Genomic DNA, 27,482 nt, shown 5'->3' on the forward strand with positions numbered 1-27,482 from the left:
ATTACAACGAGGTTACTTAGCCATCTACAGTGTGTCATTGCCAATACTTTTAATAATTTAATCTTTTGAATATTATTTTTACTTGTAATTTTGAAGAGCTATTTAGCTAGAGTTTGAATGACTCTTTAAGAGCCTTTCAGACATTTGGATGTTGTTTCATGGAGACTTGCGTGCACAAGGATTAAATTTCCGATTGAGAGCTAAAGTGAATGCAGTAATTACAATAATTGTGTCGTTCGTATTTCTTGCTTTAATGGCTCTTGACCTCAGTAAAGTTCCCGGCCCATGGTCTGGATAAAGTGTATCTCTTCTTTAACGACATTACAATGAATATCTCCGTCCGGAAATGTATTGCAAGCACATCTCTGATTCATAGATGTGGAAAATGTCTTTACACACACACACACACACACACACACACACACACACACACACACACACACACACACACACACACACACACACACACACACACACACACACACACACACACACACACACACACACACACACACACACCTTATTATGTATATTCGTAGTGAATTAATTGCATCTGAATCAGTATCTCTGTAAGTAGATGTGCTACTTTTGATCATAAAAGGCTCGTCTTGTCAAACATCAATAATTTATGGTTACATGCATATATGATTGTAGATAAAGTTGCCGATTTGGTTATTCACGCGAGCAGTATCTGTTTTCCAAACTACACACCATGTCTAACCCTGCTGTGCCGTAAATGCTTCTGAGTGTCTTTAGGTGATAGACTATTTCCCTGTATTAGGTTAGTATTGTCTGCTCACGGTGCTAATGTGCAATAGGTTTGTGAGTGGGAGTGTCAAAAAAAGTTATCAATATGTAGCTATCATGAAGATCAATGGATCAATGATATTTGGAAAATTCTTAGTGAGTCGTATTTGGGTTGTTATTGCTGTTGTTGTTTTTGAATTAAATTACAGCCAAAGGACTAAGTCTGAAGCCAGTGTATGATGGCCGTCAAATGCATGTGTCCTTCTGCAGGGTTGCCTATTTTGCGTAATGGGAAACCCGAGTTTCCTTAGAAAACATATCCTATGCTTCCATCCTCGTAAGGATCGACCTAGATGGGAATCGAACCTAAGTCTTTCCAACCTCAGGCATCATCAATACCGACGAGGCAATAGAGCCCAGATGTTGAGGTCGGGACCGTTTTTGTTTAGAGCGTACAGTGAATGGTAGATTGGCTTAGTTTTAGAATCATGTTAGCTCATTCTCGAATCTGCTTTTCAAGTTGTATTGCATGGAACACAAGCTAAGCTTGACCTCTGAAAATAAGTAAACGGGTGTTATGTCTTTGACACTGTTGATAGATCATAACGGTGAGCTCAGTTGTACTTAATTATCCCTGTGATCATCTTTATGATGATCACAGGGATAATAAGAATATCAAGGCTTTTCCATTCTTAATTTGGAATCTATGATTAGAAGAAAGCCACAAATCTGATTGGTGACAATGACATTTCATCCTATCAGAAATGTCTCCATTTGTAGATGAGATGAAGGATTCTAGTCACTCTTATAACTCACTGTCTCAAAGCGCATATATTTGTGTTTTGAGTAGTGCAGATTGAAACTCTACCTACGCTTTTCATAATATCTTACGCATTGTTGAAAATACATAACGTTTAATCAACCTTTAATCTCAACTAAGTTCTTTTCATATGTTTTCAAGTAAATCCTCGCCACCCAAAGTTCGTGTAGTGACTTCTCACTCCTTCATTCTAAAGCATATTACTCATCCAAGCCCTTTTCATGCTAGACATAGAAGAATATGTCAATATTCACTCTGGCCTACTGTTGAGTGCAATCAGTTCTTATTTCCAAATGTACAGGGTTATCTTAATGCAATGATATCACTTTGTACAGGTAAACGTGGTTGATTAAAAATCCTGCCTAGGGAACTAGCAAAGGCTTTTCACGGATATTATGACAAGGTTTTTCCTTATAGAAACTCTGATGTTTCATGCCGCAAAATTGGCTAAGCGACTGGGAAAGACACGCCATTAATCGACATGATATACTATCCCCCTACACTTAATTCGTCGTTAGTAATTCAAAACAACCAACCAATTTTTTGGCAATTTGTTTTAAACCATGTCATTAGATATCTCAGGTTTCAACCTGAGAGCTGTGTATTGGTTCAGTACAGCCCTGAGTATATAGATTCTCTATATTGATTACATCTCTATATTGATGTGCATTTCTCGACTGATAAAAAATATATAGTTTTCTTCATCTTAAATATAGCAATATTATTAAAGATATTCCAAATTAATATCACTCCTTATTCGCAGGATTTACTAAGTGTTGGTTCTTGTAGAACCTAACTATTTTATAACGACCTAATTTTGCTGTTCTGATGGCGAATTCTCTACTGAGAAGTGAAAAGCATTTGAAATAAGACAGAATTAATGAATAGTATACTTACTCAAATACAGGACATGTACCTAAGTTGTAGCTCCACTCAAGCCAACTTTGGTTGGCGCTCCTAGCTCAATGGCAAGGATTGCCAACTTTATCCAACTTAGCTAAAAATATTTAGCCAAATTCTCAAGATGGAAGTCATTTCGAACCGACTGCATCGTGTTTGGAATTTTTGGGTATGACGATGAAAAGCCGATTGAGGGTTAATATAAAACATCCTTGAAGGGTGAAGAACTTATTTTCACCATAAGGATATATTTCTACCCTTTCCCCACGTCACTTTCTATATACTTTTTAGAAGTTTCCGAAGTTATTAGATTGTCCTTCATATAAGCAGACCAAGTGTGCATTTACGGTCATTGAGAACATCTTATTTCCAAATGTGTTTGGTCTTTATCTCTTATGTGCATTTTTTGGATGTTCCAAAGAGCTCAGTAAAGAATCTGTAAATTTTATAAAGTGAAATCTGTTTTCAACTCTTAACAGTCGAAGGGTATTCAAAAAAGGTGCTATGCTACTTTATTGTCATCATTACATTTTACTTTTACATTACTTTATTTATTTATTTATTTTACATTACTTTATTGACATCATTACATGATCATTGCTAACGCAATGATCATGTAATGATGTCAAATTTTGGCTATCGAAAGAATCTGTAATAGCAAAATAATAATGAAGATAGCTATAATTTCGCTGTTTAACATAAACATTGACACATTCAGATTTGTCTATTAGTGGCCAATTTGAATAAGACGGAGAAACAAAACGAATGTGACAGCTGTTTAACTACGCATTCGAAACTTGTAGATCTTTAAGCTTTAGTCGATTACATACGGAGATAAATCTCTTTTTCAAATCCTTATTCTAAGATCCGACAATCCTCCTCTCATTACCTGATTTAATTAAAAGGAAATGAAACTCCTTTCAACTCTTAACAGTCGAAGGGTATTCAAAAAAGTGCTATGCTACGTCCATGATTCTTGTGCGAACTAGAATCAGTAATATGCTAACGCAATGATCATGTAACGATGTCAAGTTTTGGCTTATCGAAAGAATCTGTAATAGCAAAATAATAATGAAGAAAGTTAATAACAATGATTACATAAGAAATGTGCTGACTTCTGAGGAACTGCAAATCAAGTCAAATCGCATGAAAATTCTATTTTATATCTTTGATTGCAACATTTTATTATTAAAGTTATGACAAAAATATGATCATGTGACGTATTTATTCTAACATACACGTAAAGACAGCATTTAAAAAATGGAAATAAATGGAAAACTTCCAACATCAAATAATATATCCAAATGCCATTTTTGTGAAGATCTGATCTGATCCTGTGGTTTCCTCTCTTTGAGAGGGTTGCAGCTGATTATTAGGGAGATAATGACGCAAGGTGGTTTCCCGTTGCCTTCCTTGCCGTATTTCTATGACTGTAGCCTGTGTGTTCACGGGTCCGGTTTGCCTGCGTGCGGGAAGAAAAACCCCAGTAAACTGGGGAGAAAAACCCTGCTGTCCACGCCCAAGACCGGCTAACTTCGCTATGGCTGAGGAAGATCCTTGAGGTCCTCACGTCGTCGACGGGAATCGAACCTAAGACACTCCTTTCCCAGGCATATGGTTGCGAAGCGCATAGCCACTAAGCTAATCGTGCGGACAGCTAGGTGTACTAAACATAAATTATTAGCTGTAGTATCGTATACTTTCTGATGATTACAATGAGCAAATAAATATCCAAATAATAGATGAAGCTGTCATTGTACAACAGAGAAATATTGTATTACAAACTCATGCTTCCGCCATACGTTTACTTAATTCAACAATGACGTAAACAGATTTATTACAATGAACTGAATGTATATTTAAATAATATAAAAGAAGCATCTAAATGATGCTTTTTTAATATAAATGTTTTTACAACACTGCACATAACACACACACACACACACACACACACACACACACACACACACACACACACACACACACACACACACACACACACACACACACACACACACACACACACACACACACACACACACACACACACACAGAGAGAGAGAGAGAGAGAGAGAGAGAGAGAGATTTATCTCTGTATGTAATCGACTAAAGCTTTAAAGGATCTACAAGTTTCGAGTGCGTAGTTAAACAGCTGTCACATCCATTTTGTTTCTCCGTCTTATTCAAATTGGCCGCTAATAGACAAATCCGAATGTGTCAATGTTTATGTTAAACAGCGAAATTAAAGCTATCGTCAGCAATTTTCGGGTAACATCTGGTTTAGAGTTACTAGGAATTAAGAAAGTGTCTCGTCCAATCATCAGATATCTTACGGGAGTTTCGTTTCCTTCTAATTGAATCAGGTAATGAGAGGAGGATTGTCGGATCTTAGAATAAGAATTTGTGATGAAGGTCTTATGCTCCGTGGCAGGAATTTGGTTTATGTAATGGATGACTGCCTTGCATATTATTTGTGAGATATCGCGTTTCCATGCGCTTTCATCTGTATCCAACAGATGACGGGTACGTGGAAAGTGATGCGTTACCATAACACCCTCTAGAAAGAGAATACGAAGAAGTTTTCGAAAAATTATCGCCCGTAGGATATCAGTGAAGGGAAACAAATATCTTGAATCAATAAGCCAAGGATTACGTCATCAAGCCGACTTTCTCTCGGTGGTAATTTACTGTAGAAATAAATAATCATCTTCATTAGACGAGATTCAGTTCACCGCTAATTAAAGGTCATTTCTTTCGTTGGAAGACGCTGCTAGTTTCTTAAAGAAGTTGATCGTAATTCGTTAAGGTTTATTAGAAAGAAATGATGACTGTGTATTTATCTCCACGTATACATCGAATAAAAAAGACAAATAAATAGACTGATAGAGGCGGATTTACTTTTAATAGATTTTGCTGTTAACATTTTAACATATGAGATATAAGTTTAAGGCTTTTTTAATTAAAGATTGACTGCTAATTTTTTTAATTGGGATATCCACAACACTATACTTATATAAAATTGAATGAGTTTGTTTATATTACGGGATTCCCACTTAGATTTTTTACTCTAATTAAACACAGTTCAAATCGTTTGAAGTCTAAAAACTCTCTCTTTTATTCTGGTTGGGAAGCAGACATTTAGTATTATTGTTTGCCGCGTTTCTCATTATTACATCACATCCGAATCAAAACAAGTATTTCACATTTCAGTTCCTGCATTCTTGCTTATGAGGATCTTAAAACATTCTTATAATTCTTTTCCAAAACGTTTATAAAATGACAATTCTAAAAGTGACGTTCAATCTATTACGCCAATAATAGTTTTCTAAAGATCAACGAGAAACTGATTTTACTGTTCTTTACTTTCATTTTTTATATTATTTCATTAATGCATTTCTGCATACTAGGCAACTGTAATCGTGATAGAAACAGATGAAACAATATTAATCGATGCTGGAAATGATTCCAGGTGAGTCAATAAAGATATTCAACATAGCTTACTGCATATGGCACTGCTCTTTTGGGGAAATATACAGAAATCGCTAAATTTAAAAGGCAAGGAGAATAAGCTTATCCTGAACAAGAATAAGAATAAAGTTTATCCTCAATTCATATGAATGAAATTTATCCTAAACTCGTAGAATGATACTTATACTAAGCTTGTAGAATAAACCTTATCCTAAACTCGTAGAAAACAGATTATCCTAAACTCTTAGCATGAAATGATAGAACAGACATAACATTTTGGAAAACATGAAATGCATTGATAATTTTAGAAGCTAGTCATTTCTGCATAACCACAAAATATTATAATTAAAAGAAACATTACAGGAAATTACCTACAGTTATCATTGCTAAATTATATTCACACACACACACACACACATGCAGAGAGAGAGAGAGAGAGAGAGGGAGAGAGAGAGATCGAAGAATACCCATATGGGCGAAAAAAGTCAATACCATTAAGAATAAGAAACAGATGAGTTACATCGAGAAAATCAAATGTGTAAATAAACTCTTTCAACAAATTCTAACATTAAGAAAATTCAATCACACTACAGACAGGGAATTCCTACCCTGGACATATGCAGAGATAGCAGCACTTACCTGGAATGAAGTCGTCAAGCGTTCTGTTCTCGCGGCGCGAAGTCGTCCCAGCAGAGCCAGGCTGTGGCAGCTTTATATACCTCGTGTGTGTCGCACGTGACCAATTGACACTTGTGGAGCTGATATCCAGGCGCGGATCTTTGTCAACTATTGGACGTCTTAAAATTTCCGTGGGAGAAAGTGAGAATTAAGTGCTTAAGACATAAAGAAAGAAAGAAAGAATAAAAAGAAAAGCAAAAATAAAGAAATCCTGCTTATATCTTTCCACAAAGTTTTGAATTGTGAAACTTTATCTAAGTGACCTTTCAGTTGTTATGATCTTTTTTTTTTTCGCGCTGAAGTTATTCGTCTTCATACGGAAAATGTCAGGGAATATTGGAATAGCGTATATATAGAAGAAATGATCCTACAAAAAAAAGCGAGATAGCCTTATATTTCTTAAGAAAGTGTGCGATAAGTTAATCTTAGAATTCTCTCACTGTATATTCCTGTTTTAGGTCCGAATCAGTATCAGTTTGATCAAGAAACTGAATGAAAATGGTCTGTCCGAAATTATCTCATACATTACTGCTCAAGAAGTTCTCGAAACTTTTAGAAGAACAAGAAAAGTCATGTTTCATCTTCTACGGAGAGATTAAAGATACATTTTTTATCATCAGAGAAACTAAATTCACTGACCTGGAAATATTGATCAGTTTCTTTCAAATTGGAGAGCAGAGTAGTGCATGTTCGAGGTAACTTAGTGAGCCCCAGTATATCAACGGTACGATCGATTGCGCGTTATTGGAAGTGAATAGATATAAACTATCGCATATTCATTCTAAACAACTGCTTATGAATTAACCAAACTGTTAATTTATACTCAATTGTTTGACAATTACGATAAAGGATTCTCGTGGTTTCTTCTCAGGTGAAATGTCTTTTAATATTTCTTCGATAGTAATAATTTAGGAAGTTTCGTCACTCTAAAAATCTCTATAATCGGAGTTTTTTCTTTAGTTTAACTCTATAGAGTAGAACACGCGCACGCACCCACACCCACATCCCCCCCTCCCACACACACACACCGTATTATGCTACACGATTTGATTTTAGTGAGCAATACCTCAGACGTGAGAAAGAAATATTGTATTAGTTATTGTGATTTTTTTGCTCAGAGTATTTTATCCGAGAAATATTTAACAATATTTCTGTTATTACTGTTAATGCTGTATTTCAAATGTTTTTTTTTAGTGAATATCAATTTAGCTGTGGTTGGTAAGAAAACAATGTTTTGTTTGAAATTCTGTACCTTCTAGAGTTGTTTTTCTCTGCTGAACTCTTTATATGTGCACTTTACCGCATTCAGGTAAAGTGCCCGTATTATAATCATTGTTCATCATTCAATATACTTCCTTTAGGATCTTTTAGTGTTTACTGGGTATCAGTATGAACGACTTGGCTCGCATTGCCCATCCTAATTAAACACTGTGTAGTAAGTAGAGGAAAAAAAGTTCTGTCTCTTAAGACAGGAAATCTTAATCGTGTTGAATCGCATTGTTTTGAACAATAATTATAGGGAATTATTATTAAAAATAATACTTCGCTATAAATAACACATGGTTATTTACTCTACTTCATTGTTTCATTGTTTTCTCTAACAATGCATTATCTAGATCAGAAAAGAAAATAGACTGATGAAAAAAATTCTCTACTTCTTATCGGCATGAAACTACATTATAACAAGCATGATATCTCATCCCTCTCAAGCTTTTGTAATGATAATCAGATGTTTTTAAATAATATAAAAAATTTTATAAGAAAATTTATAGGACAAGTTATTAGCGAATATATTTCATAAACAGAGACTAGAAGATCTAATTGTACAATAATCTGCTGTTGACATTAAACCAGTCACGCTACCAATTGTGTACAAGTCGCATGATAGAAGAGGTTAATGCAATAAAATACCTGGCTAACAATATCAGCCAACATCAAACATTAATACGGTATATTGTACGATTTACGCTAGCCAACAAACTGACGTTCGTATTAAGATGTTGCTGTACCACGGTCAACAAAAGTCAAAAGCCTTTTAAGAAAATAAAATTAACACCGCGGGGGCAGCGTGTGAAAGACATTAGATAGGAAAGCTCAAGAGAGAAATCTAAAATGATCGTAAACAAGTGGCACGTTTGGCTTAAAATAGAATTAAATGTCATGCTAGAATCATTACATCAGAACAGTTGTGAACTTATGTGCGTACATCACGTGATTAAAAAATCGACACGTGTTGCGTTTTGAAGATTGCATGTAATGAAATCACCGATGTTTCGGGTAACTTTTTGGATGGTGTACGCGTTCGCGCGCGCGCGAACGCGTACACCATCCAAAAAGTTACACACACACACACACACACACACACACACACACACACACACACACACACACACACACACACACACACACACACACACACACACACACACACACACACACACACACACACACACACACACACACACACACACAATATATTTGTGAAAAGAATTTTTATTTCATAGGTTATCTTTTCCGAGAACTCTTTTTGTTGCGTACATATGAGCACTCCGCGCAGGCAGTTTTCAGCGTAAATTAATGTCATGAATTGGCGTATCATCTTTTCACTTTCCTTGAAATTTCACTTACTAGGAAAAGAAATGCTGACACCATCATGAGTTTCACAATGATAAAAGATATCCATGCGATAGAAAGAAGCATTCGTCTGAAGTAACACCTCGACCGGATGAATAAAGGACAGGAATAGAAATACCAGAAATGGTCTTTCAAAATTGAACACGTCATGGAAAACTAGATGCAAGAGAGATGGAAATTTTGAGCGGACAGGACTCAAACTATGCCTTTACTCTGGATTTAGAATAGGTTGGTTCCAAGATGCTTTTCAATTTGTACTTCTCTTGATATATGCTTCTATTGGCACATTTCAGGATATAACTGCAAATCGGAGATTCATATCGGCGTGGACATGTACGTTGGTTTCAAGTCTTATTGAATAATATTACCCATTTGACTAGGCCGCTAGAGAGAGAGTGAGATAGAGAAACAGAGAGAGAGAGAGAGAGAGAGTCTTATTCTTATACATAAAAAAATCTTAGCTGTGGTGAAATAACATTTAAATTTTGAACTAAGAAATGGAGTAAACTTAATTAAAAACTGTTTCTAAATTACTTAAATATAATGTAAAGCAGTGGACAGTGAAAAATTAACTTTTACATTTAATAACAATAATAATAACAATCATAATAATCATACAATAATAATAATTTCTACTTCCTTTCTCTCTCTCTCTCTCTCTCTCTTACTATTTTCTTTGTTGTTTGGAGAATAGCAACATTCATTTTTGGGAGGTGATGTTTTTATGGCATTCTTGAGGATCATTCGTTGAAGAAATCGTTCCGTTTATATAATAATTTCGGAGATATGTATGCTATACAAGCATCCTGCAAACTGTTTCATTTCTGTTTTTTCTTTCAGTGATAACAGTGACAACAAAATCATAATCTTCTCCATTACTGGGACAGGAATAATTGAGATGGATAGCGTAGCAATGCGGCAACTCGTTTTGCTGTCAACATTGGTAAATAAAGCTAGCTTTTTACATTAAACTTTGGCCGCATTTACAGAAAAATAACGATGAAATATGTATAAAAAGACACAGTATTTCGTCCAAAGCATGAAAGTACACTGGAATAATAGCTTTGAGACAGTGCACACAGATGAAAACATAAATGAAACCGGAATACGAAACATATTGGTTTAGAAAACGCGTTGAAGAAAAGACGGAAAATAAAACTCACCCTAAAATATTGGTTGGTAAAGCTTGAAGAATGAAAATATTTGGAGTTTAAAGTATTAGGGAGAGTTAATTTCCAATGCGCAAACGTTTCTCATGAATGTACTATATTTTTCATTTAAGAAAACTCGGAGAGTATCTGTGAGTCGTTAGTTGTGCATTTGAATTTGTTGGTTTGATTTCTGTTTGACCCTTGACCTTATTTTAATCCCCAACCCGGTCAAATCGATTGTATGATAATACAAGTACGTACAAATTTAGGAACGGCGCCTCTCATGTAGCACATCGGAATACACTCAATCTCGACTAGATTATGGTCTTGTTGTCACATTTATAGAAATTGAAAATGGCCTACTGAAAACTAATATTAATTTCAATTTCTGTTGTTGAACCAACCGTAAGACTAAAAACTGGAAATATGGTTCGAATTTTGAATGACTTGATTGTCAACTGGAGGTTGCCTTATGTAAAAGATCGTGAAAATGAAGAGGTGAACCAACCCACAAAAAGGCTTATTTTAGTAGTAAAAATAAAAGGAAGTAAAAGTAAAAAGAAAGTAAAAATAATTAAAAAAAGTACAATAAATATCCATCGCTATTTTATACCCAAGTGGGATTGGCGAACGAAGATTGTCTTTTGAAACTTTAAATGTTATGAAAGTAATTCACTTACTGACATGAACGAAATGACAAACATTTTAAGTCCATTATAAATTCCACATAGAGACTGTGACCAATTATTTTCTTGAAATTTATACTACTTTCGCATATTACAGTACGCTTCAGCAGTAAATTGAAATAGAAAAAGAAATACAATGACCGGGTTAAACAATAAGTACAGTATAAGCATTTACACAGAACATTTGAAATTAGACTGAAAAGTGGGACGTTTGGCTTAAAAGAGAATTAAATATCATGCTCTAATGTAATGATTATGTGCATACGTTCACATATGTGAACGTATCACATAATGACTAGCCACGTGATGAGAAGAACGCCCGAGATCTGCATGCGTCAGGATTTTAATGAAAGATGTCGAACCTTTCTTTAGGATTATACCTCCTTTCTTGATGTGAGTTTTTTTTTAGCATTTTTGATGACTCTGAATGCCTTGCTATAGTACGTATACTCCTGGTTTTTAGAGTGGGGGATGTTTTGGAGGTTGAAGGAGATTTCAGACCATGTTTAGCGAGGTGAAAGCAACTTTTATTATTTGTGTACTCATATTCTTACTATCTAGTCAAAGAAAAACCATATGGTCTGTCAGAAAAAAAAGGACTAATCAGTGATAGCGGCATGTACAAGAGACAAAACATTAACTAATATTGCAGCATCAAAAAATGGTCTACATTGAATACAGTTTTTTAATCAGAGAATTAGTCAGTGCGAGACCATTTCTTCTCTTATTGATTGAACGTGCTTGAAAGAGTTTTGTCTTGTTTTGTCTCTATAGAAGCGTTTCTGTTTATGCAAAAAAGAAATAAAAATACAAAAAAATATATAAATTTAAGAAAAAAAAATAAAAAAATGCTTAGCCTACCTTTCGTAGGTAGATTTTACATTAAATCACTTTTTGAGAGTTATTTATTATTCTTTCATTTAATAATACAATGCTCATTTATTATTATTTTGTTTAATGAGTGTGAATTATTATTATTTTTTAAATATTAAAATGTTCATTTGATTCGAACAGCAAGTAGTCCGTATTCTTTTAATTATAAAATAAAAAAAATTCTACGTCTTCCCCTTATTTTCACCCCGTGGAATATGATCCTACTTATATATCTAGTTTAAGTGACGTCACATTTAATGATTGCATGATGTAAATTCTAGCGTGTGGGAAATCAATTAAATATTTGTGTGGCCAACTAAACAACTTATTTCATACACGCAGAAACTGCTCATTAAAATGTCTCTTCACTGCCATACAACAATGCATTCCTGAGCGTGCAATATTTACCAATGACTGTGAAAGGCTGCTAACAGACTGACAGATGAAATAGACTGGAAAAAATGAACTGACAGTCGGAATGCCGAACTGCTGTCACAGTCTCAGCTGAAGAATGCATTAAAAGGATCATGAGATTCAGAAAAATATGAATCTGGATTTTCCTATGTAAAAGGTTATTTTAAATTTCTGTTGTTGTTTAACAAATAATAAGATTTTAAAACTTGGCAGTCTATTGTAATGGAAGAGGATTAGATAATATTTTGTATATAAGAAGTATCTCTTTCGAGATGCGTTGTAGGAAAAATACTCAGCTGTCCTAACTATAAAATCGTAAACATTTCATATGGTGCCCAAATATGTTATGGGACTTTCTATAATTTACGAACCACATTATTCATATACAAAGAGCATCCTACTTGCGAGGGGTGTAATTTACAGTCGACCTTTCTACATCACATAAAATTTAGAATATCTAAAAATTCCATCTTTTTTCAAATTTATTTTTTATTACTTATAAAAAAGATTGGAAGTTTCTTTTTAATACATTCATTACATATATTATTTTTATAAATCATTATATTTTAAGCAATTCATTTAATTTTAATATAATTCATTTTTACATTTTTACGTGACTCCCATTCAAGAAAAGTTACCAACCTACAGTGCATTAGCCCTGTAGGCGGGATAACGCCAGAAACTCTTCTCTGGAGACTAAGCTAGAATCTTTCAAGCCACTTCAGTCCTCCAAATTAAGTCGAGTGATGAAGTATGAGATAATCATTAACCTGTTTATCATTCGATTTTTATTTAATGCTTTTCTCAACAATAGCTGCTCTTCTTGTTATGTTAGAAGTTCATGTAATTTGACATGGAGTATCGAATATTAACGAAAGAGGAACTAATTAAAATGATTAATAGAATGAATGCAGAAGATCCGAAATGAAGAGTCTGTGAGATACGGAAGAGCAGTGTAGGAAAATTGGAAAAGGTGGAATTAGAATAAAGTTTTCAAAAAGAAGTTAAAAAAGAGATAATACTTGTAGGTAAAATATTTGAAATTATAGTAACGATAATATTATTAGTAGAATTTTCAAATTATGACATTCAAAAAATTAAAATATATACAGTCAAAATGCACCAATTTGAAATGTTTTCATTTTTAGAGGGGCGCATTTTTAGAATACCTAGCAGTTTCAGAAAATATAAAATTTCAAAATATAACTTATCTTCGTATGTTATATTTTGTTTAATAATAATAATAATAATAATAATAATAATAATAATAATAATAATATTTTTTAAAATACATCTATTTATATTTACAGCTTTATAGTTATATATAAATCATCCTTAAAATAATAAAGGAGATGATTTAGTCAGAGTTATCTTGGGCGATTTTATTGTTACATAATCGTTACATATTGTTACTTAATTGTAAGCTATCTGTGTAGCATATTACTACGTAATCTTCGGGTGTCTCATCTATTCGTAATTTCTGGATAAAGAGTCATAGGGTATTCTTAAGGTTTCTGTAGGTTGTGGACATTCGCCGGATCGCTAGAAGTGCATTTAACATAGAGCTTCATCTTATTGCTTGGCCATACGTATTACTGCTGGCCATTGGAATGTATTGCTATTGTGTGTCGAAACTATGCGAGTTGATTCTCTTTCTGCTCTATATTTTTCTTTGTATTAGTTCCCCCAGACCGGCAAAGTTAGCCAGTCTGGAGCGTGGATAGCAGGGTTTTTTCCCACCAGTTTATCTGGGGTTTTTCATCCCGCAAGCAGGCAAACCAGCCCCGTGAACACACACAGGGTACAGTCATAGGATACGGCAAGGAAGACAACGGGAAACCACCTTGTTCATAATAATTTCCCTAGTATGGTAGCATATAGCTACCCCCACCAGCCGTATGGCTGAAGGAATAGAATAGCATAGAATAGTTCCGTAAAATTACTACATAATATAGCAAAGAAATTAATATTTCCTGGCCTAGTTGGCCGGGTGGTTATCTTATTGCTTTCTAGCCAACAGATTCCGAACCCCGCCGTGGACATAGGCTGTGATTTTCTTTAGAGGATGATGAATTTCATCCTACCGTTTGATACCCCTGCTTAGTGGAGGCCTGAAGTGGGTTGAATGTTCTATATATGATCTCTAGGGCAGATTTCTAGATTATAAAGAAACAAAAATCTAAAAACGATGTATAATTAATAAAAAATAGAAAACAAATCCAAGCCTACCCTTAGTGATAATGTACTTTAGATTTACAACCTTTTGTGAGTTGAGAGTTCTATAAAAATAGGATCATCTGCGTCGTTCAGCTGCTTTTATTGACATTGGAGAGTTGTTAAATTTGTAATTTGCCATTCGCACAATTCGCTCTTTCAGATTATCTAGTTTCTGTATTTTGTATTGAACTGCTGTTCCGTATAATCACCTCATCAGTGATAATTGTTTCACATAAAGATTTCTATATCAGAATTTGGATGTTGGATGGGGCTGTCTCTAATTTGGAATAACTTCATTACGATAGTTCTTAATTTCTTTTGTAGTTAGTTACTATGATATGAATGCAGTTCATAATAGCATTAACATTAATCAAGCTTGCAAATTAAGATAAACAGTCAAAAATGGATCCATTCAGAAAGTAAAAGAGATATTTCGCATATGATAAACACAGTGAAATCATTGGAAGATAACATTGAATAAAGGAGAGTATACTACTGTTGCTATTATTTTATGACATATCTTTCTCATTAGGGATTTTGAACAATAGCAAGTGTCCATTTTAGTACTACTCGGGAAAAAAACTGAGATAAATATTAAATGTTAAAATGAAAACAAAATTTGGGAGTATTTAGTTAAGGAGTAGGTAAACACAGTCTAACTGATGATGAAGCTCACCCGTTGCACGGAATGATAAGTTTTGCAGTGGGTGGTAGAGAAGTCAATTTATGTTACGTCAGAAGCACCAAACCTCTTAAACGGTACGACAAAGGAAATCAATACACACTTGTGTCACTAGTCAACTCATCAATCTGTCAATTCGTTTGTCTATCTGTCAGCGCCAAGGGAGGTAAGGCGCACACGCGACTACAGAAGTTCGAAACTTTAATCTCTCAAACGGCTTCCAGGTTTTTTTCCTGGCTTTAAAGGATATTAGAGCTGTCGTGTCAAATATCGACCTGCCGACGTTCCACTTGACTGCATTGTAAACAATGAGACAGTAGAGGAAACGAGGATGGAGAAAACGTCATCGAAAGGACGAAGCTGTGCAATGGGAAGCCAACAGGCTTGGAAGTAACTTGGCGATATGCAAAACAGAAAGGGTTTTTATGGTAAAGAGGAGGGGAAATATGATACAAATAGTTTGATTAACAGTTCGGCATATAAAGCATGACAGGGGAAGAGAGAGAGAGAGAGAGAGAGAGAAACAGAGAGAGAAGAATACTAATGACTTCGTTTGCAATTATAAGTAGCCGTCTACTCAGTCAGTTGAAAGAGTCAAACATCGTCTAGCTAGCCGGTGGCATTTTTGACAGTATTTCAGAATTAAATAGTACGTTTTTAAAATGATTATTTTTAATTCCCTTAAAATTTTTCTTACATTTATTGAATTTTTTTTCAAGTTAATTTTCATATAACTCGAATGAAATTGTTATGCAAAAAATTCCTGAATTTCGTGTTATAAAATACAGAATGGATTGTTTTGCTTTGGTTTAAAATGCGTTAATGACTAATTCATTGAAATTAAAATTCGACATTAAATTATAATAACTGTGAAAATAATAACTGACTGCATGATTTTTTGGACATTTAAACTTGCATAAATCTGAGTATTGTAGGCTCCGCGTAGCGTTGATCTTTGTTTAATGGTAACTGTTCGCGTAACGTGAGCACTCGATTATCTATAGGATATTAGTGATGACAAAGACTGCCGCGTGAAACCATCCCCACCCACTACCTGAATATTTTTGATTTTCTAACTTCACACTGAAAACAGTGCTACATACTATAGTCCCACATGTAGGATCAGAAGAGGCCTGGTTCCCAACATTATTCTGTGCTGTTCAACTCAAAATATGGGGATTCGAGGTCATTCTTTGGTAACTCCTCCAGTTGCCAGTGTGCCCTGTAAAGTGCTCAAGACAGAATCTTGAAATCAGCCCGAGAGAGAGAGTCCAAAGCATAGTAAGTCCATGTAACTCTGCTGACACCATATACAATTAAAGGATACAGAGGTGGCATGGAATCCTGAAGTGGCATAGAAAGTTCCATGTTTAGTCTGGAGCAAGTTTTCCTATTTTGTAGAAAAATGAATAAAAATATTTAAACTAGAATAAAAAAATATAAAAATATTTTAGTACTAAAGTACTATAAGTTTATGACATTTCTTAGGTAGTAGTTACATTAAAAATATTATGGTAAGTAACACGAGAAAAACAATAAATCTTACAATACAATTTGATCACATTATCAAAATGTTTGCATATTTTGACGCTTCTTTAATCTTGCAGGGATAGTTAATGTTCTTTGTATCAAGCATTCTTTATTTCTTAGGTTTGTTTTAAATATTCCAGTACAGTATTTAGTACTAGCATATTACTCTGTATTATAAAGAATTTTTTTGCATTTTATATTTTGAGTAAGTAACATTACCCAATCATTCAAATGTATTATGGATTATTATTGTTTTATCCAAAAAAATGTTGGTGCTGTAAAAATGAGCTTCCGTAACTCATTCTTCAGCGACGATGCTATTTAGTTAGAAATATCTGGGTTCGAATTCTATCTAGGAAGCTAAGAACCTATATAATATTTCTATCTGTCAATCAAGTGAAAGTGAGTTAGTTAGTTAGTCTGGTATGCAATTGTGGAAGGATATTTCTTACAGAAACTCTGGGTTTTCCCTTCCTACAAAAAAAAAAAAAATTAAAAAGCATTCATTTGGCAGATGGTCGTTTTTGAAAATAAAATTAACGACTCTCTCCTATCATTAATTAAGTTCGTATGAAAGCAAGTTACTTACTGTGCATTTCTCTGAGACCAACAAGTTAAGAAGAAAAATAAACTATTTAATTAAATATCCTTGAATTTTGAATCGAAAATTAAAATTATTATTATTTAAAATTATGACTATGAGATTCATGTGTTACATCTGTTAACACGTGTTTGTTTGTTTCACAGGGTGAAAAACCCGAATTTCTGGGCAAACAAAATTGAGGATATTCAAAGGAAAGCTATAACACATGAGTTTAACGAATATTAGTATGTAATTTTCCGACGCGAGTATTTTCATGAGAAAAAAGTCAATTAGAATATCTCAATGAAAGTATATTTATTCTATCATTATTCTATGGCCGCACATCGAAATCGTACTGCAATAAATCTAATTACGAACAAACTGCAAGTTGGTTCCTAAAATGTATAAGCGATTATTAAAGTAATCGAATTCGATAATAAACCTTGTGAATTAATTTCTGAAAATCAGTTGGAATATCTGTGTTCTTCGAGGCCATATTACTTCGGCATTTACTGAGTGTTCGTATGAAAGCAAGTTACTTACTGTGCATTTCTCTGAGACCAACAAGTTAAGAAGAAAAATAAACTATTTAATTAAATATCCTTGAATTTTGAATCGAAAATTAAAATTATTATTATTTAAAATTATGACTATGAGATTCATGTGTTACATCTGTTAACACGTGTTTGTTTGTTTCACAGGGTGAAAAACCCGAATTTCTGGGCAAACAAAATTGAGGATATTCAAAGGAAAGCTATAACACATGAGTTTAACGAATATTAGTATGTAATTTTCCGACGCGAGTATTTTCATGAGAAAAAAGTCAATTAGAATATCTCAATGAAAGTATATTTATTCTATCATTATTCTATGGCCGCACATCGAAATCGTACTGCAATAAATCTAATTACGAACAAACTGCAAGTTGGTTCCTAAAATGTATAAGCGATTATTAAAGTAATCGAATTCGATAATAAACCTTGTGAATTAATTTCTGAAAATCAGTTGGAATATCTGTGTTCTTCGAGGCCATATTACTTCGGCATTTACTGAGTGTCATTTTGCAAATGTATTTTCCTTACACGTATTACGTAAGGAAACGAAATATGAATTATGTATTAAATTATATCAAATTATATGTCTCAAATACATGTAATTCTAATAACAGGAAACGTCCAGCTAACATGTCTATTTCGGAAATTATAACGAGAAATATCAAACTAAGTATCCTTTCCTCCTTACGTAATTGTCCTTCGAAAAATATCCTTTCGAATTTCTTCGTATCTGAGTATTAGTTATCTAAGTGATCATGGCGAATGATGCCACCCACCTTATCTAGTGAAACTAGTGGATATCGTGGTATAATTAATGTTTTAGTGATAACAAGAATAAAGCTAGTTATTCTGATCCTTGTTATCGTATGTAATTAGAGACTGTTCTTTGCTATAAGTACTAGATGAAACTTTTATTTGTCTCATGTTGTCGTTGTTCGAGCTTGGATATCTCTCAGAATTAGATTTTTCTCTGATTGATCGAAGGATGCGTTTCTGTTTTCTATCTTCTGCATATCCGTTTGGTTTCCACATCATCGTATATCTAATTGGCTAGAACATTAATCTGATACTATTATAGCAACAGAAAACGTCAAGAAAAGGAAAACGTCACTTAGCATGCGAAGGAAATATAGCCTTCCAATTAATTTTCGACTTTCTGTTAAGATCAAAGAGTTTAAAGAAAATGCTTACACAGCATTCTGAAGGATAAACAAGGTACGCATAAAAGACTGTTAATTATCATAATACGTAAGTCATTTGGGTGGATAATCAATAGGCGACATCTGGTGGATGAAGTTTCAAAAAATAGGAAACGTCAAGGTTATCAACATCTTTCATTTCTCAAGAGACCGTTATGAGGTATTTCGATTTTAGGAAAAAATGAAAAATACAAACGCAGGCAATCGGATTCCTAATTACATTTCTTCAGATTTATAGATTCCTAATCTTTAGTTAAGTCCTTGTAAATATATTTTCGGATATTTATATAATAATTTCCTTATTTCGGTAGGGAGCTTGCATTTGTTGAATAGTGTTTTATTTATATCCAAGCGTGTAAGATTTTTTTCCCCTTTTTAATTCTGTCAAACATCCTTGGAGTATTTTATAATGACCTCAACGTGATCTTTTGAGATTTATTTAAACTGAATCGGTTTTTAAATTGAACATAAACCATTGCGATTAGCTTAGATTTAAATACGTTGTTCCTTTCAATATATTCTTTCGGGAACTCGCAATTAGAATACAAATTTCAATTATTTAAAACTAAACGTTCATTTTAACTGAAATGTAACCCAATGGCGATTTTATTTTTTCAGTAACTTTTTTTGTTTATTTCAGTTATGGAAATTAAAATTTGCCAAGATAGGACGATAGTGTATTACTACGCAGTAACAATTACTCTCCTGACACGCGACTTCATAGAACGAACATCGCGTGACAGATCATTAAATGTTGCAGTTGATGCATTGCTTTGTATTTACTCAGAGATTCTGAATCATTCCACGAAAGGAATTAATAAGTGAATGTTAATTGGTGCCAGAATCTTTAGAGAAGTAAGAAGATGAAATAATTTAAAGTAAAGTTTCCAGTTAGTACGAACCTATTAAGAATGCTAGCAAAAGTCTCGTATTGAGCATTTATCGATGTAAACATTTAGCATGCTAACTGTAAAGTGCGTTGAGATAAACACCTGCTAACCCTTGAGTTCAGCTGTTGCCATTAGGCGCCAGACGATTGTAGCAATATGACAGCCTAATGAGATGGCTTAAATTAGAGAAGGGGGTTGGTCCCTCTGAAATTATAATTACTTCGTACTGAACCTGACATGTCTACATCGACTTTACGTCTTCTATATGGCTGGGGTGATTAATACCCGGGGAATGGGAAATTAAGAAAACATGCATCATCCTGGTTCAGGGAGTGTCTACCCCAGTGTGCACTCTAAACGTTACCTGGCATATTTGCCAAACCATCTAAAGTTCAGAGCGTGCATACAGCTAATAATAATAGTTCGACTTAAAGATTGTTTCAAATGCAATGTTCCGATATCACTGCTGTACTGAATACAGGCAAACCAACTTGTAGAAGAAATATTTTATAACTTGAAATTAATTTCTGACGAAGAGTGAAAAGTTTGCCTTTAGCTCCAATTATTGTTACAATTCGGATAATAACAGATATTTGAATTAATTTAAGTTTAAAATCATTCAGTCAATTAGGCAATATCTGACAGTGTAATGCACACTCCTTCTCACTTACTAATTTGAACAGAAGATCTATGACTAAGAATTTGTCTACTTCAAAGAAATATACTGATATATATGGGCAGAACACAAGCGAGAACTATCCTCCACGGGAAAATGTGATGATGGTCGCTGATGAGGGAGGTTTGGGAGCGTTCAAAATGGAGATATCCGAGACTAAGAAGCCACTTTCGATGATGAATGTGAGCGTGTCTTCCTATCAACCGATAGTTTTAACGTGTGACAGATGCCAAGCGGTGTAAAGGGATCACTTGGGAAGATAAGTGACAACCAGACGTCTCTCTGATCTACTAAACATACAAGAAAAAGTTGACGGTGAGAAAAATGTGGCCATTTGAGATATTCGACTCTTGTCCGAAAGATAACAATTTCCGTTATAGAAAGACAAGATAGTTTAAGTTTGTCTAATCTAGATTTATTGGTGTATAGTGACCAGGGGGTTTCGACTTAAGAATTGAGAAAACTTTTCTGACGATAGTTGAATTTCCAGCCAATTAAATCTTCTTCTAGTCCTTATTACGTTAATAAGAAGGTGAAGGAAGCTGAGTCACAACCGAGAGAACCAGGGAGCAAGAAGGGGTAAAGGATGTCGAATTGATATGTTAATTTGGATGTAACTGAACATCCAGTCGGCAAACAGAATTTCTTCACTCAACCAGAGTTGTCCAAACAAGGACCTAATTACTTTAGTGTCGCGAGGTGTTTAAGGAATGGGTAGGTTTGTTACGGGGTGGGATGAAAATGCAATAACATTTCAGCTACTGGAACATCGGTCGTGTTGAAATTTGATTAGTTTTCATTAGAAATGAAGACTAAAATCATGAAAAGTAGATAATTCGACGGTGTGGGAAGCAACGGATTTTTCTTTTTGTCAATAGTTGATAGTTAGAGATTTATTAGTTGTAGATTTCTACAACTAATATATGTAGATTTTTATTATACTTGACAATAAATTATATTCTTGTTTTAATATTTTACCCAAACGTAAGTAAACATGAAGTATCTTCATGACTAGTCTTCTTGTATTTTGAGGCGTTCCCATTATGCAAAGCACTTCCTTTCTGAGATGTGCATTGCTATGCATTATAAGGAGGCTCGGTAATAGCACCGTCGATGTGTCTAATTGATATATCTTTTATTCTCATATTATTCTGGGTTCTAATTCGTCTAGGATGTGAGGAAAAAGTTGTTTTTCAGTTAATGGTGCATTAGCTGGTCTCATTTGGATGTGGTAGAGTTTCTGTCCACAGTTTTTTATTCCCCGGGTGGAGAACACACGAAGTTAACCGTCATAATTCAATGACCTCATAAGTTTCATTTCTTTAGTAAGTTCCAAACTGACAGCATTATCTTTTTGTCCCTCTTCTGTAGCTGTACAACTTCTCAGCTCTCTATCTCTCCTTTACGTTTTAAATTTATTTGTTATATGAAGCATCATAGAAATTATTTTCACTTTCATGAAGTCTTCATTTCCAATTCCATTAACACTCAAAACCATTTCTAATCAGAGGTGTACCAAGCAGTGTTAAGAACAAAACTATTCAGCATACTACAAGTAGCTTGTAACATTCTCCAGTTTCAAACCTATGCTGTCTTTGACATCAATTGCTATCGTATACCTTTTGAGATATTAAATGTAAGTTATTAACTTGTTTTGTACCTATGAGAGGCGCTGAACAGTAATTTTCATACGAACCCCTAATAACTAAAGCTCTGTAATCCTGTGATACATTAGTAACGTAGGTGGACTAAAAGGATAAATACGGAAATCCTTCTATAGATGCCAAGCACGAATTAACAAGTATTTTTTTTTTTACTTTAGCGTGAGTTTCACTTTTCCTTATATTGTTGCTTTGTTAATTTCGTCTCAACAAATCACAGGCTTCATCGCCGCAGAGTCGATAAAGCTACAATACAAACTCAATTAGAACTCAAGTTAAAGAAAAAAAATACTTCCTACGAGCCACTTCTTGCATGCAAACATGCAAGAAGTGGCTCGAAAAAAATTCTATATTTGACCTGCAAAGCAGAGTGTGTAACATATATAAATAATACAAGAAATAAAATCATAAAAATGATAAAATATTTTGAGTTCTCTTGATTCTCTTGACTGAACTCTTTGAATTCTCTTGACAATGTTAACCACCCCATAGTGTCATCTGCTCTTCTACTCAAAAATTAATTCATTCTCTTTATTGTTATTATCAATAAAGAAAACTTTATCAATAAAGTTTTCAGTAACGAAGTTTTCATTACTGAAAACTTGAATAATAAAACCACTTTTTTAGTGTTGCAATTACTCTACTTCAGAATCCGTGTTATCCCAAGCTTCTAAATAACTTTTATCGCCATACAACACAAACTTCTAAAGAAGAAATGTGTGGGGGTTCTTCTTCAGTAAATTTGTCACTCGACTGTCAACGCTGAACTCGGATTATCGGTTTCACGTCAGGACTCGACGATTAACAGTTCTCCGTGTGCAGTTAAAGTTAAGCCCTTTGGGTGACTAATTGGTCAACTATTTGAAATACTTTTAACTGAAAGTTTGAATTCTGGTTTTTGTTTTTTTAATTTTCAAACTGACTTTAGGTAGTGTCACAACTTTATTTGGATCTAATAAACTTTAACGAAAAATAATTTTGAGCCAAGATTTCTCTCCTTGAACATTGCTTTTACCAACAGATTTACCTATAACCGAATTGCTTTGCCTAGAACGCTCAAATCTTCACAGAGTAACCATTATAGTTTTCATGCTTACAACTAATATGAGGATAAGGGTTTTCATAAGTCGGTTTTCATATCTCTCTCTTTAGCAGAACATTTTAAAGTCTTCTTTTAGATGAATCAAGGAACAAACTCCATTGGCTTGGATCATATATTTCTGAAATATCGTTGCAGTATGCTATCATCACATTCCGAATCTGGTGAACTAAATTAAGTGATTAGGTCTGTTGATATTTTTGCCTAATGCTGGTTAGGCAAAAATATCGATCTTCTCGGCTTATTGATTCATGCCATACCATCAAAAATGCAAACGGATGAAAGCTCTAGCTACTGTGACTGCAATGCCTCAATTAATCGTAATCATATGCATAATGCGTGTATGTGCATATGCCTATACACGCACGAGCAGATACATCGGTTCACAATACAGGAAACGAGATCTTGTTTGTAGTCTTCGAAGTCATTTTAAAAACTGTTTCAATGCACTTACAACTTTGATAAAGTGCTTTCAGCTTAACCAATTATCCTCCTAATTCCCTTCAAAACTTTCACCTTTCCAGATTGATCTGTTTGACCTTTGACCAACTACGAGGATATTATAACATCCCACTTATCTTCCCTTTAGTTGGCAACTACCGAAATGGAAGAAGCAATTAAGCCGTTGCCTCTACGATCACTAATTCGAGGGCGGGAAAGGGGGACATCGTCACGCTCCACACGTAGCTGAATCTTGCGTCTCATACGAGACCATGTTAGCGCAGAAATTGCCAGGTTTGAGTACACTGTCAATGCGAAGCGAACAAATGTAACGGGAGAGTAATTGCCTAACATATGACAAGATGGCGAGAGAAGGAAGAAGGAGGAACAGAATACGAGCTGCTAGTGTCATTTGACCGGACACTGATGACGTGCTTTACATCATTGGCTAACAAGAAAACCGCATGTTAAGTTTGACAGGCAACCACAATAGCGCTCCTGTTACGTGGTTTTATAACATTTTCTGCTTGTGTAGAATTTAAAAAATAGTCACAATATTTCACGTCAGATCCACATCCTTTTCTAGTGAGATTTGAGGTACTTCTATTCTTTTCTTGAGGCAAGAAAAGTTCTATTAGCACTCCTAAAATTTTATCAAATAAAGTCACATTCTTGCATTATATTATAAATTCAGGTGGCGCTGTGTTCTAACAATGCTTTTAATACTCGTTCTTGGCAAATGTATAGATAAAAAAAATTGCACCATTTAATTCGAAATTTAAAGAAGGGAAGTGACAGTAAACATCATGAAACACGGAAATTCATTTTTACACTTGCTGTGGGCGTATTTTTTGACGAAGAAAGGATTATCAGTAAACTGTCATTTTGTTAGAGAGAGAGAGAGAGAAAGAGAGAGAGGATTTAATGACTAATGAGTCTCGCTTTCTCCTATTTAATCCTAGAATTTTCAGAGGCTATCTCTCTCTCTATTTTTATTTCCATTGACGTCATACTTGATGCGTGATTCTGTGTTTATCTTAAGTTTGTTTGAAACAAACGCTCAGAATTCATTATGTTCGTGTTTTCTCTTCTTAATTGTTCTCCTTTTAGATTGATGGTTCAAAAGAACAGTCGTTAGCGCTTATATTATACTTGAATTTAGTCGTATGTGACAGATACAATATTAAGAAATAGGCCACGCAGCTTAATCTAATTGTATTGAGCAATTAGCAGGTAAAAGCGAACACGGAAAAGTTAGAAATTCTTTATAAATGGGTCGAACAATAACTTTTACTTCTTTTCAAGTGATTTTAAGAAACTTGTCTAATTAGCAGCCATACTAATGGTATCAAGGTTACTGAAGTAAATCGTCTAGGACTGTCCAGTAAGCGTGTGATTACAATCTACTCGAGGTGTGTGTAATTCTATGGTGTTTGAAAAATTCTTCAGTTGACAAAATTCACCCTCTGGAATTGTAGACACACACACACACGCGCGCGCGCGCGTAAGAGCTGGCTTGCGAACAACTATGAGGCAGTATCAACCCAAACGATAATACGCTGCGTCGAACTTTGCATTCGTTTTGAATTAGCGCTTTAATGAAAGTCCTCGGGGCATGCACGACTGTTATGCGTTTCTCACTAAACACTTCCCAAGTCTTTTAACAATAACAACAATTGCTTACTTTACTTGCTTTCTGACCGCTTGAAAGAATGCTTCAATGACCTTCTTAACTGCCATTCGCCCCCCCCCCCTCTCTCTCTCTCTCTCTCTCTCTCTCTCTCTCTTTATGTTCCCTTATTTCTCTCTTTCCCTTAGATTTTCAATTGCATTCATCAAGAGAAAAGTGTAAAGAAAAATTCAACGAAAGTCGAAATTTAATAAGGAAGCTGATAATTCATGGATCTCGTTTGATTCAATCGAAAACAGCGTTTCTTTATTGTATATTTGGCTAATTTATAACAACAGTAAATGGAATTTATGATTTTTCCTTTGTTGCAGCTGCTCTTAAAACAGTCAAAATTGGCGTGTGGATCATGTTCTCTAACTTTAATTCGATGCGCAACACTAACCAGATTCGTCGAAATGAAGGAGGGTAGATGCTACAGAATTCTGTAAAATAATAACATATAACATATGATTGGGAAGGCAAGGGAGGGAGCTGGCACTATAATCAACGACATTGTTCAGACCATGAAAAACAGTCAACACCGTAACGCCTTCTCTTCCGGACACATCGTAGACGTGATATGTTACTGCACATAGTTTCTCCATACATTTTTCATAACCAGCTTCTCACCTGCTGAGTATCGGCTTGATGCTCAATAGGTAAATGGATAGTTTTCATCTCCAGGTGTGAAAATTACCAGAAGTGTTTCACTTGATAAGGCGTCTCGAAATCAAGAGATGGTAATTTTCTTTGTAATGACCGATAGTGACACCCATTGTTATGTTATCAACAGCCTCCTCTGTAGGATGCAGATACAGTAAAATCTGCCTGTCATTTGCCGTTTATTTTAAAGTTGTAGCTTGCGTTACCTTGACAACATAGCTGCGTCATGCCTTTGCGGTTTCTAATTAATCAAAAATGGCATTCCTCAGAAAATAGTACATCTACTGTTTTTTTAAAGTAATGCTAGCTCGAAGCTGGGAAAAAAGAAGTCTGCGCGTTGATGTTTCAATAAGCAAATATAATTTAATTAGTAACTAATCAAACATTAGTTTGGTATTTCCACGTTCAAAGCTGGATTAACGTCTGTTGATAATGAAATGAATATCATAGTTAAGAGGAACGTAGTTAAGGAATTAATGTACAGTGCTTACAGAAAACTATGCGAAGGGACGTCCACCCAAAACTGCGATGCAGCTCTCGCAACAGAGTATCATGCTTGGCATCAAGTGATTCGTGTGTTCTTGAGGCACACTAGCCCACTGCTACCTCAGATCAAAAACAAGGCATTTTTTGTTTTCTGGGAGGGAATTTCGACGCAACAGGGAGATGTAGTGTATCTTCCTATTGCGTCCCAAACGTGTTCCATGGAGATTAAGATCTGAAGAGTGTGCTGGCCACTCGATTCCACTAATGTTCTCGGTCTCCAGAAATATCTCCGTTGCTTGTGCACGATGTGGTGTTGCATTGTCATCCTTAAAAATGAATTCTTCGCCTACAACATCGTGGAACAATCGAGCATGACGCTGAAGAAATTCGTTGCAATATCGTTCACCAATCATAGTCCCTTTTTTTCAGTCCCTTCCAGCACCTCTAGCTCTGTGCATCCATTAAGCATAATATCTCTCCACACGATAACCCCCAGCACCGCCGTATCTGTCCCTTTCAAGAACATTCTCGCAATGGTAAGCAGTACTACTTTCACACTAGATCAAGTGTCATTTAGAATCGGAGGAAAGACTAAAATGACTGTCATCTGTCAAGAGCACATTAGCTCATTAGTGTAATTTCCAATTTTTATGGATATAACACCACTGAAAACGTACTCTACGATGAGCTGTGGATAAAGGACGCAGACTACAGGCCTCGAGCTTATAGGTCTACTTGTCATAGACGTCATGCCACAGTTT

General features: G+C 34.7%; 1 protein-coding gene across 2 annotated transcripts in view; it reads right to left on the reverse strand.

Moving 5' to 3' along the window:
* LOC150107543 (prohormone-1-like) overlaps positions 1-6,613 on the reverse strand; it is a 39,413-nt gene extending 32,800 nt beyond the window's left edge. For both annotated transcript variants that reach the window (XM_090391375.1, XM_090391374.1), the window contains exon 1: positions 6,575-6,613. The gene's annotated coding sequence lies outside the window, so the exon portion shown is untranslated. The remainder of the gene's footprint in view (positions 1-6,574) is intronic.
* Between the last annotated feature and the right edge of the window lie 20,869 nt (positions 6,614-27,482).

This window comes from Typopeltis vanoorti, chromosome 4 (genome assembly GCF_054136105.1).
Source record: "Typopeltis vanoorti isolate ZY-2024b chromosome 4, IOZ_Tvanoo_1.0, whole genome shotgun sequence".
Classification (NCBI taxonomy): Eukaryota; Metazoa; Arthropoda; class Arachnida; order Uropygi; family Thelyphonidae; genus Typopeltis; species Typopeltis vanoorti.